Source organism: Suricata suricatta, chromosome 9 (assembly GCF_006229205.1).
Source record: "Suricata suricatta isolate VVHF042 chromosome 9, meerkat_22Aug2017_6uvM2_HiC, whole genome shotgun sequence".
In the NCBI taxonomy this organism is placed as follows: domain Eukaryota; kingdom Metazoa; phylum Chordata; class Mammalia; order Carnivora; family Herpestidae; genus Suricata; species Suricata suricatta.
In genome coordinates, this window is record NC_043708.1 from 138,436,634 (window position 1) to 138,448,442 (window position 11,809).

Sequence of the window (11,809 nt, forward strand, 5' to 3'; positions counted from 1 at the left end):
GTTCATGGGTTCGAGCCCCGCGTCGGGCTCTGTGCTGACAGCTCAGAGCCTGGAGCCTGTTTCGGATTCTATGTCTCCCTCTCTCTGACCCTTCTCTAATCGTGCTGTCTCTCTCTGTCTCTCAAAAATAAATAAAAACCATTAAAAATAAATAAATAAATAAACTTAGAACAGGAGGTGATGAATCTGAGTTTTGCCCTGTGAAAGAGTGAGTCTTAATGACTGGGGTGGGGGGGGACTGTGCTGCACTAGAACGCCATGAGACAGAGGGAGAACGGGATGGGGACAAGACAAGGAGAATTCCAGAAAGTTCCAGAAAGTTCCAGAAAGGACAAAACCAGGCCATGGGTTCTGGAGCCCTCTGTGGATATACAGCACCCCCCTCTCCCTCGTCCTCCAGCCCCAGGTAGACACGTGACCCACCCTGGCCCGTGAATGTATGCTCCTCCCTGCTGCCGGGATGGGTTCAGGGATGGTCACATGACCCAAGCCAGAAAAAGGGCGCACAGAACTGCTGGGCAGATGGTTCTCACCCACTGAGGGTGGACGCATGGAGGTGCAGGGACCACACTTGCCTCTGGCTGAGGGCGCCTGTCTGAGGATGCAGCGTACAGAGGAGGGCGGGGCCTAGCCGTGGCGGATGCCCAGCTTTGAGCACCTGGATCCAGCCCTGCCTGAAGCCGGCACTAACCCTGAACTTCTCAATCCCATGAGCCCATCACGGTTCTTTTGTTTAAGGTAGTTTGAGTTGTGCTTTGGCCATTTACCATGGAAACAATCCTGACTAACACAGACCCCAAAGGAGAAGGTGAGATGAAGGCTGATTCTCGTAAGCCTTTTTGCTCTTGTAACACACATTTTCATCGAGGAGACCGCATGCCATGTTGGGAAAGAGCCTTCCCCTCTCAGGGGCAGCCTGTCCCCCAAACACGCGTGTCCCAAGGAGAAGGCAGCCCACGTTCCGAAGAATGGAGGTCATTGTCACCACCGCAGTGAACGACCTCTTCCAGGAGGATTCTGTAGGGACCGTCCTTCCCCGTCCCCACCTCAACCCAACAGACCAGCCTGCACAGATCCTGGCACGCTTTGTTAACGACCCTGCACCACTCCCCCTGCCTGGCCCGAAGGCGAGACCCCTCACCCTGCCCTGCGCGGCCCGGCCCCCCTGGGCTCCCGCTCACACAGCTCTCCGCACGGGCGCCCGTGCGTCCCTGCCCTCGGGCATCTGCTCAGCCCGTGGGGTCAGGGCAAGGCCCCCTCCCGGAGGCGCTCCCCCGACCCCTCCGTGGGCCCACGGTCCTCTCCTCGCGCCTGGGAGCTTCTCCACCCGCCAGAGTCTGTGATCATGTCTTCACTTGTGGGTTTGCTCGCGGGCCTAAGCTTCAGGCCACTGGCGGGGCTGCTCGGGGTGCGGTCTGGGGACCGGCGGCGGCCCTGGGGAGCTGCGAAGGCCACGGAAATCCCGCCAGGAGCCGGGGCCCAGAGCGCTTGTGGGAGAGCCTGGGCCGGGCGGGGGTAGACGCCGCAAGAGGGGGGCTGGCGGGCGTCCAGACGGGACCGCCTCCCCCCCCCTCCGGCCGTTCTCAGGCTCACACAAACCCCGGAAGGGCAGGGGCGGGAGTGTTTGCACAGCAGACTCCCCCACTCCTCTCTCCGCCTGGCTGGTGAGAGAATGCTCGGTTCTGGCTCAGGTTTGGGCGGGAGCCCTGCTTTGATCTGAGGGGCTTGTCTCCTCCTGGGTTATTTACTTGCAGAAACCACTGTGGTTTCCTAGGACTTCAAACACACCTCCAGGAAGCGACGCGAGGTGGGTCCCAGCCCAGGCGGGTTTATGGCCCCGCGGGGCCCACGGTCTGGTGCCCGTGTCCCGGGCCGGCGCGATCCACAGCCTTGGCTCCGAACGGACGCCCTGATCTTTGGGAGCCAATGGGCTCCGGTGAACCTGTCGGGAGGAGCGCCTGGAAATGGAGGGTCCTGGGAGCCTCCGCTTTCTCACCGCGAGGGAGACGCAGGGCGACGGGACGTGAGGGCCTGCTCAGAGCCAGGTCCCCCATGGGGGCCGGACACAGGTGCGCGGCGATGCTGGCTCCTGCTAGGACAAGCTCAGCCTCCGGCCCCAAGCTCCGGGGCCCCGGCTTCAACACAGGGGACCCCGGGGCTCCACACAATTGCTCCTCCACCCGCCCCAACACCCCCAACCTTTCACCAGGAAAACTTCCAACATTAGGCCAAGCTGAAAGAGTTTTACAGTGACCAACCTACCCATGACCTAGAGGCCACCAGTGACACTTTACCACATTGGCTTTCTCACGTTACTATCCATCCATCCGTCCTTCCTTCCTTCCATCCATCCACCCATCCATCCAGAAAACAGCCTTAGTTCTTGGCTGCATCTCAAAGTGAATCCCAAGCACTGGTACACGTCCCCCCTAAACACCTCAGTATTAACTAGAGGTCAGTATTCGTTGACATCCTCACAGGTGAAACCTGTGTGTAACCAAACACCCAAGCCCTAGCTGTGCCTTTGCTGAGCTTCGGGAGATGTGTGCGCCTGAGTGAGCCAGGCCCCGACCGGGCGCAGTGCGGTCACCCTCCCGGAAGGGCCCCTTCCCGCCAGCCCCCTCTGGTGAGGCACAGCCACTGTTCTCTCAGACCGGGTCACTGGTTCTGAAACTCTGCAAAAATGGAATTACCCTGAATGTAGTCTTTGGCGCGAAGCTTCTTTTTCTCAGCACTTTTTTTTTTTTTAATGTTTACTTATTTTTTAGAGACAGAGAGAGACAGACCACGAATAGGGGAGGGGCAGAGAGAGAGGGAAACAGAATGGGAAGCAGGTCCAGGCTCCGAGCCGTCAGCACAGAGCCCGACGTGGGGCTCGAACCCACGAACCGTGAGATCATGACCTGAGCCGAAGCCAGATGCTCAGCCGACCGAGCCCCCAGGCACCCCCGCCCCCAGCAGGATTCGGAGGGTCACACGTGACCGTGTCGGCAGCGCACTTCCTCCTCCAAGGGCTGCGGTCCCCAATCGCACGAATGAGGTGTCCCACACGCTCGTTTCCATGCTGTGCTCTGGGGAGCCCCACACAGACGGAGTTTAGGGGGGAGGGGGAGGCACAGCTCCGCTTCCAGAATGCAGCCCGACAAGCCGTGCCCGCCGCTGTCCTCAGACCTGACGGTGCTCGGGGTGCAGGTGTCCTGGGTCGAAGGCCAGCCCTGCCACTTAGCCCTCGAGCGAAACGGGCGAGTCGGGTACTTTCTGATCTCCGGCGTCCTCGACCGCAAGGGTGACGGCGGGGCTCCTCAATCAGCCGCCGTGCGGTGACGTGACCGGGTGCGCCGTGTGCCCGTGGCCGGCGGCCCCGCCAGCAGGGTCCTCCACGCTACCGCAGGCCGTGAGGAGAGGCTCTGATTTTAAAAGAGGGGGATTTGAACCCCACAGGTGCCACTAAGTGACTCTGCAACTCCGGGAAATTTCTGTAGGTTCTTCATACAATATGAGCGGCTCTGGGGCCCTGGGTGACTCACCCGGTTAAGTATCTGACTCTCGATCGATTTCGGTTCAGGTCAGGATCTCACAGCTCGTGGGATGGAGCTCGGAGTCAGGCTCTGTGCTGAGTGTGCAGCCTGCCTGGGATTTTCTCTGCTCTCTGCCCCTTCCCCAACTGCTCTCTTTCTCTCAAAAATAAACAAACCGTTTTTAAAAAATAAAATAAAATACGGGGCGCCTGGGAGGCTCAGTCGGTTGAGCGTCCAACGTCGGCTCAGGTCATGATCTTGCGGTTCATGAGTTCAAGCCCTGCGTCGGGCTCCGTGCTGACAGCTGGAAGCCTGGAGCCTGCTGCAGATTCTGTGTCTCCCTCTCTCTGCCCCTCCCCTGCTCATTCTCGGTCTCTCAAAAATAAAAGTGAAAAAAGTTAATAAAAAGAAATTCTCCCACTTGCTTTTTCTAAGTAAATAGTAGGCATTTTTTAAAAATAATAAAACAGGGGCGCCTGGGTGTCTCAGTCGGTTGAGCCTCCGGCCTCGGCTCAGGTCAGATCTCACGGTCGTGGGTTCGAGCCCCGCGTCAGGCTCTGTGCTGACAGCCAGCTCAGAGCCTGGAGCCTGCTTCCGGTTCTGTGTCTCCATCTCTCTCTGACCCTCCCCCTTTCATGCTCTGTCTCTGTCTGTATCAAAAATAAAACATGAAAAAAATTAAAAATAAATATATAAATAAAAATAAAATAGGAGCGGCTTCACTGTATTTTATATGATCTCGTGGATGTATTTTCCCTCTTCCTAGTTTTTCCTCCTTCCACTCAACCTTGTGGATGAACCCCCTCCAACGTTCTAGGCAGAGTCCTCTCCAGCAGACAAGGCTGTTCGTACCCTCTGCCTAATGAGAGAATTTGAGAAGATAATGTGTACAAAGTGCTTAGGAAAGCCGTGGTATACAGTAGGCGCTCTATAAGGAAAGCAGTGGTATGCAGTAGGCGCTCTATAAGGAAAGCAGTGGTATGCAGTAGGCGCTCTATAAAAGTGACCTCCTATCACCAGCAGAACAGCAACAAACTCATAGCTGTTGGCGACAGCACATGCTCAAGGAAGGGCCCCGAAGCGCCATTGCGCCGAGAAGTCAGGACGGCGCAGGCAGGGCAGCCTTGGGCCCCCCGCCTGCAGGTGGGGCTGGTGGGATCCCAGAGGAGAGCCTGCAGGTGCCTGAGGTGTCCCCGGGGTCCTCAGCCGGTGCCCATGTGCATGGGTCACAGCCGGAGGAGTCGCCTGCAACTCACAGAGCCCCGCCCCCCGGCTCTGGCCACCTTCAGGGGGTGGAGCCGCAGCCCGGGACACTGGCCCGCGTTCAGCCCAACTTGGCCGTGTTGCCGAAGACCTTCCAGAGGCTTCAGCTGGAAAAAGTTAGTCCCTGCTTTTCACCATAAAATGAGAGAGAGTGGCCGTGGGTGAGGGAGGGGGCGGACGTCAGCTCAGGGCAGGCCCGCGGGAGTCCCCGATGTCTGCAGGGGCTGGGAGGGCGCCTGGCGGGGACCTGACGGGGGCCTCCTCCGGTCCCCAGTGAGCTCCCCGCGTGTATCTCCGGACCGTGGGGCCCACGGCTTGGCCGAGGGCTTGTACTAAAGAGTCTAGGCTGGGTCCCAGTTCAACCTCACATCCAAGTATCATGTATATTGGGTTGAAAATATGAAATTGACAATATTCAGCCATTTTCATCTACAAAAGATTGGCAATTTCACGCAGCCCCTCTTGAGTGTCCGTTGTCCGGGAGTCCGGGCAGGCGGGGGGGCGGGGCACAGAGGGCAGGGATCAGGGCTCGACCTTGCAGTAGAACTGGGGTTCATAATCTGTGTGCAGCCTCTTTCTCAATATTCCCGCCTCTTCTTGTTTTTTGTTGAGAGAGACCGAGAGTGAGTTGAGGAAGAGCAGAGGGAGACAGAGAGAGAGCGCGCACATCCTGAGCTGACTCCACGTCCAGCACGGAGTCCAATTCTGGGCTCAATCCCCTGACACTGCGACAGGACCGGAGCGGACGTCAAGAGTCGGACACTCAACCGAGTGAGCCCCCCAGGCGCCCCGACAGTCTGACCTCTCGGTAGGAGATCCACACCACACGAGTCGGGTCGACTGCCTTCTCGGGGTTCTAACACCCCCTCTCCTGAGGTTTCCCAAATGTCTGCCGGGAGCCAAGGTCCGGACTCTGCTCCAGACCCTGTGTGACCTGCCCTTTCTCAGGATGGGTCTTCTTGGGCCTGGTTGTTGAGCAGGACTCCTGACTCCCAGACCAACTGGCTCGACCAGCGGGTACAACTGATCACAGCTAGGCGGATTCTTTGTCTGCTGGTTCCAGTCCTTTCTTGTGGCCGGGCTTTATACCTGTCTGTCCTTCTAGGAGACGCTCCCTGGGTCCTTATAATAAATCCAACCCCATGGTCTTATTATTTAAAAAAAATCTTGCTAAGTTTAATTCAACTTGGTTTCCATTATTTGCAACCAAAGGAGTCTTTGTTTTTCAGCCTATAAAGGACTAACCTAGGGTTTCTCTCTGAAGGGCCTAATTGGCCCCTGGAACTTTCAGAGACAACACATTTCCTGGGTGGTTTTCTACCCTATGCTCAGCGAGTCTCTCATGTGCCTACAATCCGTCTGCCGTGGCCAGGACTCCGCAGGAACAGAGGACGTGATGTCCCCACTCACCCCATATGCCAGGGCTGGGCCGGAGGGAGCAGGACGGGCTCACAAAAGACGCGTAAACCTGGTGCCATGAGTGTGGGCCACTGGGGCATTTTGCCACTCAGCTACGTAGGCACCTATTAGCAGCTGCTGTCCGTGTGTTTACGATTCATTCATGTTGGAACAAAGACGTGCCGAAGATTAAATAAACAGCTTCCAGACACAGCCCTGCACGCGCCCTGGCCTCCCCTTTGGTGCTGAAAATAAGAATCAGCGCCACCTTGTCTGGCTGCTCTCCAGGGTCCTGGCCCGGCGGGCCCAGAGGGAGGGGCGGGGACATCCCTGAGCGCCTTGTGACATGAAAGCAGAGGCGGAGACCCTGCTTTGAATGGGGACAAAAGGTTGTTGGATTTTTTTTTTTTTAAACATCTTTCTGTATAAAGGAAGACTGTGCCAGAGGAAATGTTTGCAAACTGGATCAGGACGGTTCCCAGGCCATAAAACAGACGGTCCTCAGGACCAAACTGGTCCCACTGCTGCTCTGACTTATCGTTGAGGCCTCTCTGGTTTCCACAAAACAAAACAAAACAAAAGCATCGAAAGTAACCATTGATTCCCAATAGGTTCTGATTCAGATGACGCACATCGAGCGCCTTCTATGTGCCAGGCATCCGGCTGTCCACTTACCACCTGGTTTGTCCCTCACCTCACCCCAGAGGGTAAGCGACTTGCTCAGATTCACATACTCAGGAAGCGATACATCTCTTCTAGGGTCCAAACCGTCGGACTTTCAAGCCATTGCATTTTTTTCCTAGCTGCTCTGCTATTCTCAGAAACGCAGGGTTCCTTGGCGGGACCACAGTGAACTGTCAGACGACGGTCCCTTCCTGCCGGCGCCCCCCCCCCCCACCCCGGCTCGCTCATGAACCCACCCGCCCACCCCCTCGTCTTCCCGCCGGCCGTGGACTCCAGCACAGGCTCCCTCTGCCTTGCTGAGGTTCCTGGCGGCCCTCTGACCCGTCTTCCGTCCCCGGTCTGTCCCTCCCTCTGACCGTCCCCACACCACGGCCAGAACAGGCCTGCTCTCTGGTCTTGTACGTCCTGCCCTTCCAAGACCCCTGATGTCCTGTGAGGTCCTTCGTGACGTGGCCCCTACCTGCCTGCCCAACCTCGCCTCGCGCCACTCTCCACCCCGACCCCGCCTGCTACGCTCAGGCCTCCCCGGGCCCCCCGAAGAGCCCCCTCCAAACTGCATGCTCCTCCTTTTCCTTGCGCTGCTCTTTCCACCAGGACGGGCCGCTCCCCGTGGCGCCTGCGTGGGACTCCCAAGGGGAGTTCGTCATGCTTTCCTCCGCACTTCCCTCTCTGGACACTTGTCCTTGTTCTTTATTATTATCACCGTCACCCCGGTGCTAAAACACGCAGGGAACCTCACATCTGTCACCTGTGACCCTGGTCCAGGGACCGGCACAGAAGAGGGATTCGGGAAGAGTTTGTTGGTTGGGTAACAGAATCGACGCGCCAACAGATCAACGGACAAAAGACCTATCTTAGCTCTAAAAACAACCTCAGCCAGAGAGAGACTAGTCAGTCCGCTGGTCACAAGCCCACCTCCCTGTCTCCATGAGCCGGCCCTCTCCCTGCCCGGCCCTCCGGGGAGGCGCATGGACCTCCCAGGGGTCCGCCCACCCCTTCTCTTCCGGGTCCTGGCCTTCTGGCCACACGGGTCACTGCGAGCCTCCAGCATGGATCAGCGCCCCTTGGTGCATCCACAGAGGACCCCTGCTCCGGCCACACCAACGGTCACTCCCTTGGGCCTTCCAACCCGGGGCCACGGGTGCAGTCTGAGGACGGTGGGCACTGTCCCAGTGAGGCGGCAGCTCTGCCGTCTTCCCCGCCCCCATCAGCCCACAAGATCCGAAAGCCAAGGCAGAGAGAGGAGCAGGGGACACAGAGTCGGGGACGGAAAGTCTTGACCACCTTTGGGCCTGGTTTCCAGGTGCCCTGAGGTCTGACCCCCACTACCCATCTGACAGTCTGGTCGTTCCCTCCCACCCAGGGTTTGCCGAGCCCTCGCCTTCTCCTTTCGGCGGACGTCATCTTGGGCTGGGTTTCTGTCACTCGCAGCCCCAGAGCCCGACACGCAGAGAGTCCTAGATGAACACTGGGCTGGCCCTGCTTCCCGCACCCCTTCCTCCCACCGGGACGCCCCTTCCCGTGAGCAGCCTGCACCCCCCGGGCCGGCAAAGCCGCCCGAGCCCATGGAACGCCCCCCTGACACGTGAGGGGCCACCGGCCAGGCCCCCACCTGCTGGGCCAGGCGCCCACCCTCCCTGCCGTCAGACGGGCCGCCCGGACTCTCTGGACTCTCCCCGTGCACACTTCCTGGCCCGCCGCCACTTGCCGGAGGTAACGCAGCCCCCGGAGACTCTCCAGGGACAGCGCGGGGGGGGGGGGGTCCGAGCTCCACCCCCCTCCCCAGAAATGCCAGCCGCCACGTGTTCACGGGCCGAAGTGCACGGCAGGGGCTCCGGTCTTGGCAGCATGAGGCTGTGCCCTTGCCACCCGCTGTTCCCGGGCCGGCGGGCCTGTAAACGGGTTACAAGATGTGCAGCGGGCCGCGCGGGGCCCCATCCCAGGACCAGGGGCTGGTGCGGCCAGAGAGAGGGGGTCTGCTCTCCGCCATGCCGTATCCTGCAAGGGTCTCTCTCGGGGTTTTTCTTTGTTCTTTTCAGACCCTCCAGTAAATAATCCACTTTCTGGTTTGTCTGGGCCACCTCCCTCCTCGTTTGAGCGGCCATGTTTATGTGGAGGGCCCTGCGGACTCTGGGACAAGGCTCCCCCCGCCCCCGCCCGGTAGGAGGTGGCAGAGGAGGGGGCACGTGGGCTCAGCCATGCGTCACGGTGTCACCGCCTCACTGAGACCACGGGGGAGACCCGGGAGGAGCGTGCGGCTCCGCAGCTCACCGTCCTCCCCACCGGCTGTCCCGGCCCCCTGGGCGAGGCGGGCAGGCTGGCGGGCATCTGGGGCTGTCACCCGCCCCAGCACCGCGTAGCTCTGTAACCTCCCAGCCAAGCCCACAGCCTCACCCCGCCGGGAGAGGGGGCCTGGGAAGGGGTCTCCGAGCACCCGGAGGGAGACAGGAGCACCTGTCTTCTTGGTGGCATTGCTGGCCACCGCCTTTGGTGACCGGGATCGTCACAGGGCCTCAGAGGGCAGCCGCCAGTCAAGGGCACCTTGCAGGACAGGAGGGGAAGACCTGTCTGATGCCGAGGGTCCCGCTGCCGGGGCCCACGGCGTGAAGGACCTAATGGGCACCCCCCAGTGACACCTGCAAACCTCCTGTTGGCTCCCACTGGCTTTACTCACAGACTCGACTCCCATGGAGCCTGAAGGTCACCAGCCACCAGCTCTGCAAAGCTACGCGAGAATACCCAGGGCATTGAAACGGATGCACTCGTGAGCCCTTCCCTGGGGCTACTGATTCCGTATGGCTGGGATGGGGCGAGGAAATGCACCGCGGCGCTCCTGATCCACAGCCAGCAAAGCTACCTGCAGGCCCCCAAGTCTGTGCCCCAAACGGCAAGGCCCACTGGGCTCTGACACTTGTGGCTGAGGGGCACGCAGGTGGCTCAGTCCGTTGAGCGTCTGACTCTTGGTTTTGGCTCAGGTCATGATCTCATGGCTCGTCGGCCTGAGCCCCACGGTGGGCTCCGCACTATCAGTCCAGAGCCTGCTTGGGATTCTCTCCCCCCTCGCTCTCTGCCCCTCCCCCATCTCTCTCTCTCTCTCTCTCTCTCTCTCTCAAAGAGAACTGAGTCAGGCTCCAAGCTGCTGTGCATCACCAGGTGGCGCCTCTGCCCAGCGGTCCGCTCAGGTCCAGCCATGCCAGCGCCAGGAAGCTCGCTGCCCAGAGCAGAGTGAGCACTCAGCAAACATTAGCCTCCCTGTTGGCTGTCGCCACGGTCCATCTGCCACAACCCTGGTCTCAGAATCCATGAACTGCCACTCCCAGAAGATGCGTGTGGACACGTCCCGTTTGCACGTCGGTTCCATCCGCCCAGACGGCCGGCGCAGGGAGCCCAGCTCCAGAGACCTGGGGCCTGCAGCAGCGTCCAGCGTAGGGCGGGGTCCACACAGGGTCACCCACCCCACGGTGAGGCTCAGCTAACCTGAGGTCTGGCGCTCCCCGACGCACCGCTGCTGGGAATGTGAAACGGTGCAGCGGCTTGGAAAAGCAGCACGGCGGCGGAGCACAGAGTCACCACACGCCCCGGCCACGCCACCCCCAGGTCTGTGCACCCGCCCAGGAGAAACGAAAACACGTCCAGGAAGACCAACGTGAGTGCTCACAGGAGCACCCTCCAGGACCGCCCCAGATGTCCATCCACACGAGAATGTGCGGACGGGACGGCAGGTCTACACCACGGGGAGGGCTCAGCCATAAAAACCGCCTAGATGGCTGGCACCTGCTACGTCGAGGCTGGAGCTGGAAGACGTGGTGCTCCGGGACGGAGCCAGGCCCCAAAGGCGGCTCCTTGAACAACGGGACACAGGACGGAAGGTGCAGACACGCAAGCAGATTCCTGGCTGTCGGGGGCCGGGGGGGAGAGGGCGCCTGCCAAGTGGGGTGACGACCCGATCTGAGAACCCAGAGTGGCGGCGATGGCGGCTGCGTTCTGTCGGTACGCTAACAGACACCGTCAAAGAGCACGGTGCGCGAGTCCCATCTCAAGCCGCTCGGGGAAACGCCCTGTGACCTGCTCCCCGCGGCGCTTTGGACAAGCCCATCGGCCAACGTGAAAGGTAAGAGGCCCCGCATCAGAAAGCGCCTGTAAGTCAGGTGACGCCCGCCAGCCCTCCCCAACCTCATGATCACGATCGTCATCATTATCTTGCGAGCGACGGTGCCAGCCAGGCTCCGCCTACGTGGCCGGCGTGCCTGCCCACCCCTCGGCCAACAGCTCAGCCCGGTGAGGGTCGTGGTGCCGATCACAGGCACCGAGGGAGGGCCGGCCGGAAGGATGCGCATGACCTCACACCTACCAAGTGGCTGCTCGGATTCAAAGATTCAAAGTCTTCTTCCAAAGTCTATCACTCACTCAATGGTCGTTCATTCATTCAATGGCCCAGCGCTAAGCCAGGCACTGGGACGCTGGGAAGTCAACGAGTCGGCCGTCTCCGCAGTCTTGAGGTTTACCACGTACTGGGCGTCAGCGCGTGCCGGTCATAAGCGAGGGCGTGGCCACACAGGATACACCGAGGTACGGTACGTGAGGACGCGGGAGTCCAGGAGGCGGCACCAGGGAAGCAGGCCGGGCGGGGTGGGCAGACGCTTCAGGACGCCCAGATGGATGAGAGACGCGTGTGCCGCGCCCGGGGACGGGGGCAGAGAGCTCCTGGCTGGCGGGTGACGGGGTGAGCACGCGAGTGCAGGCCCCACGCCCTCCGCGTGCGTGAGCTGACGGGCGGGGGAAGGAGTCCAGCCGGAAACACCGGAACCTCTCTGGGCCCGGAGCTCACAATTTGTACCCGGGTTCAGGCTGGTGAGGGCGGGTGAGGGAGCGCGGTCCTCGCCCTCCTGGAGGAGTTTCGGGGGTGGAGTGGGCGGGGCCGGGCACGCCCACTGAGGACGGAGTCA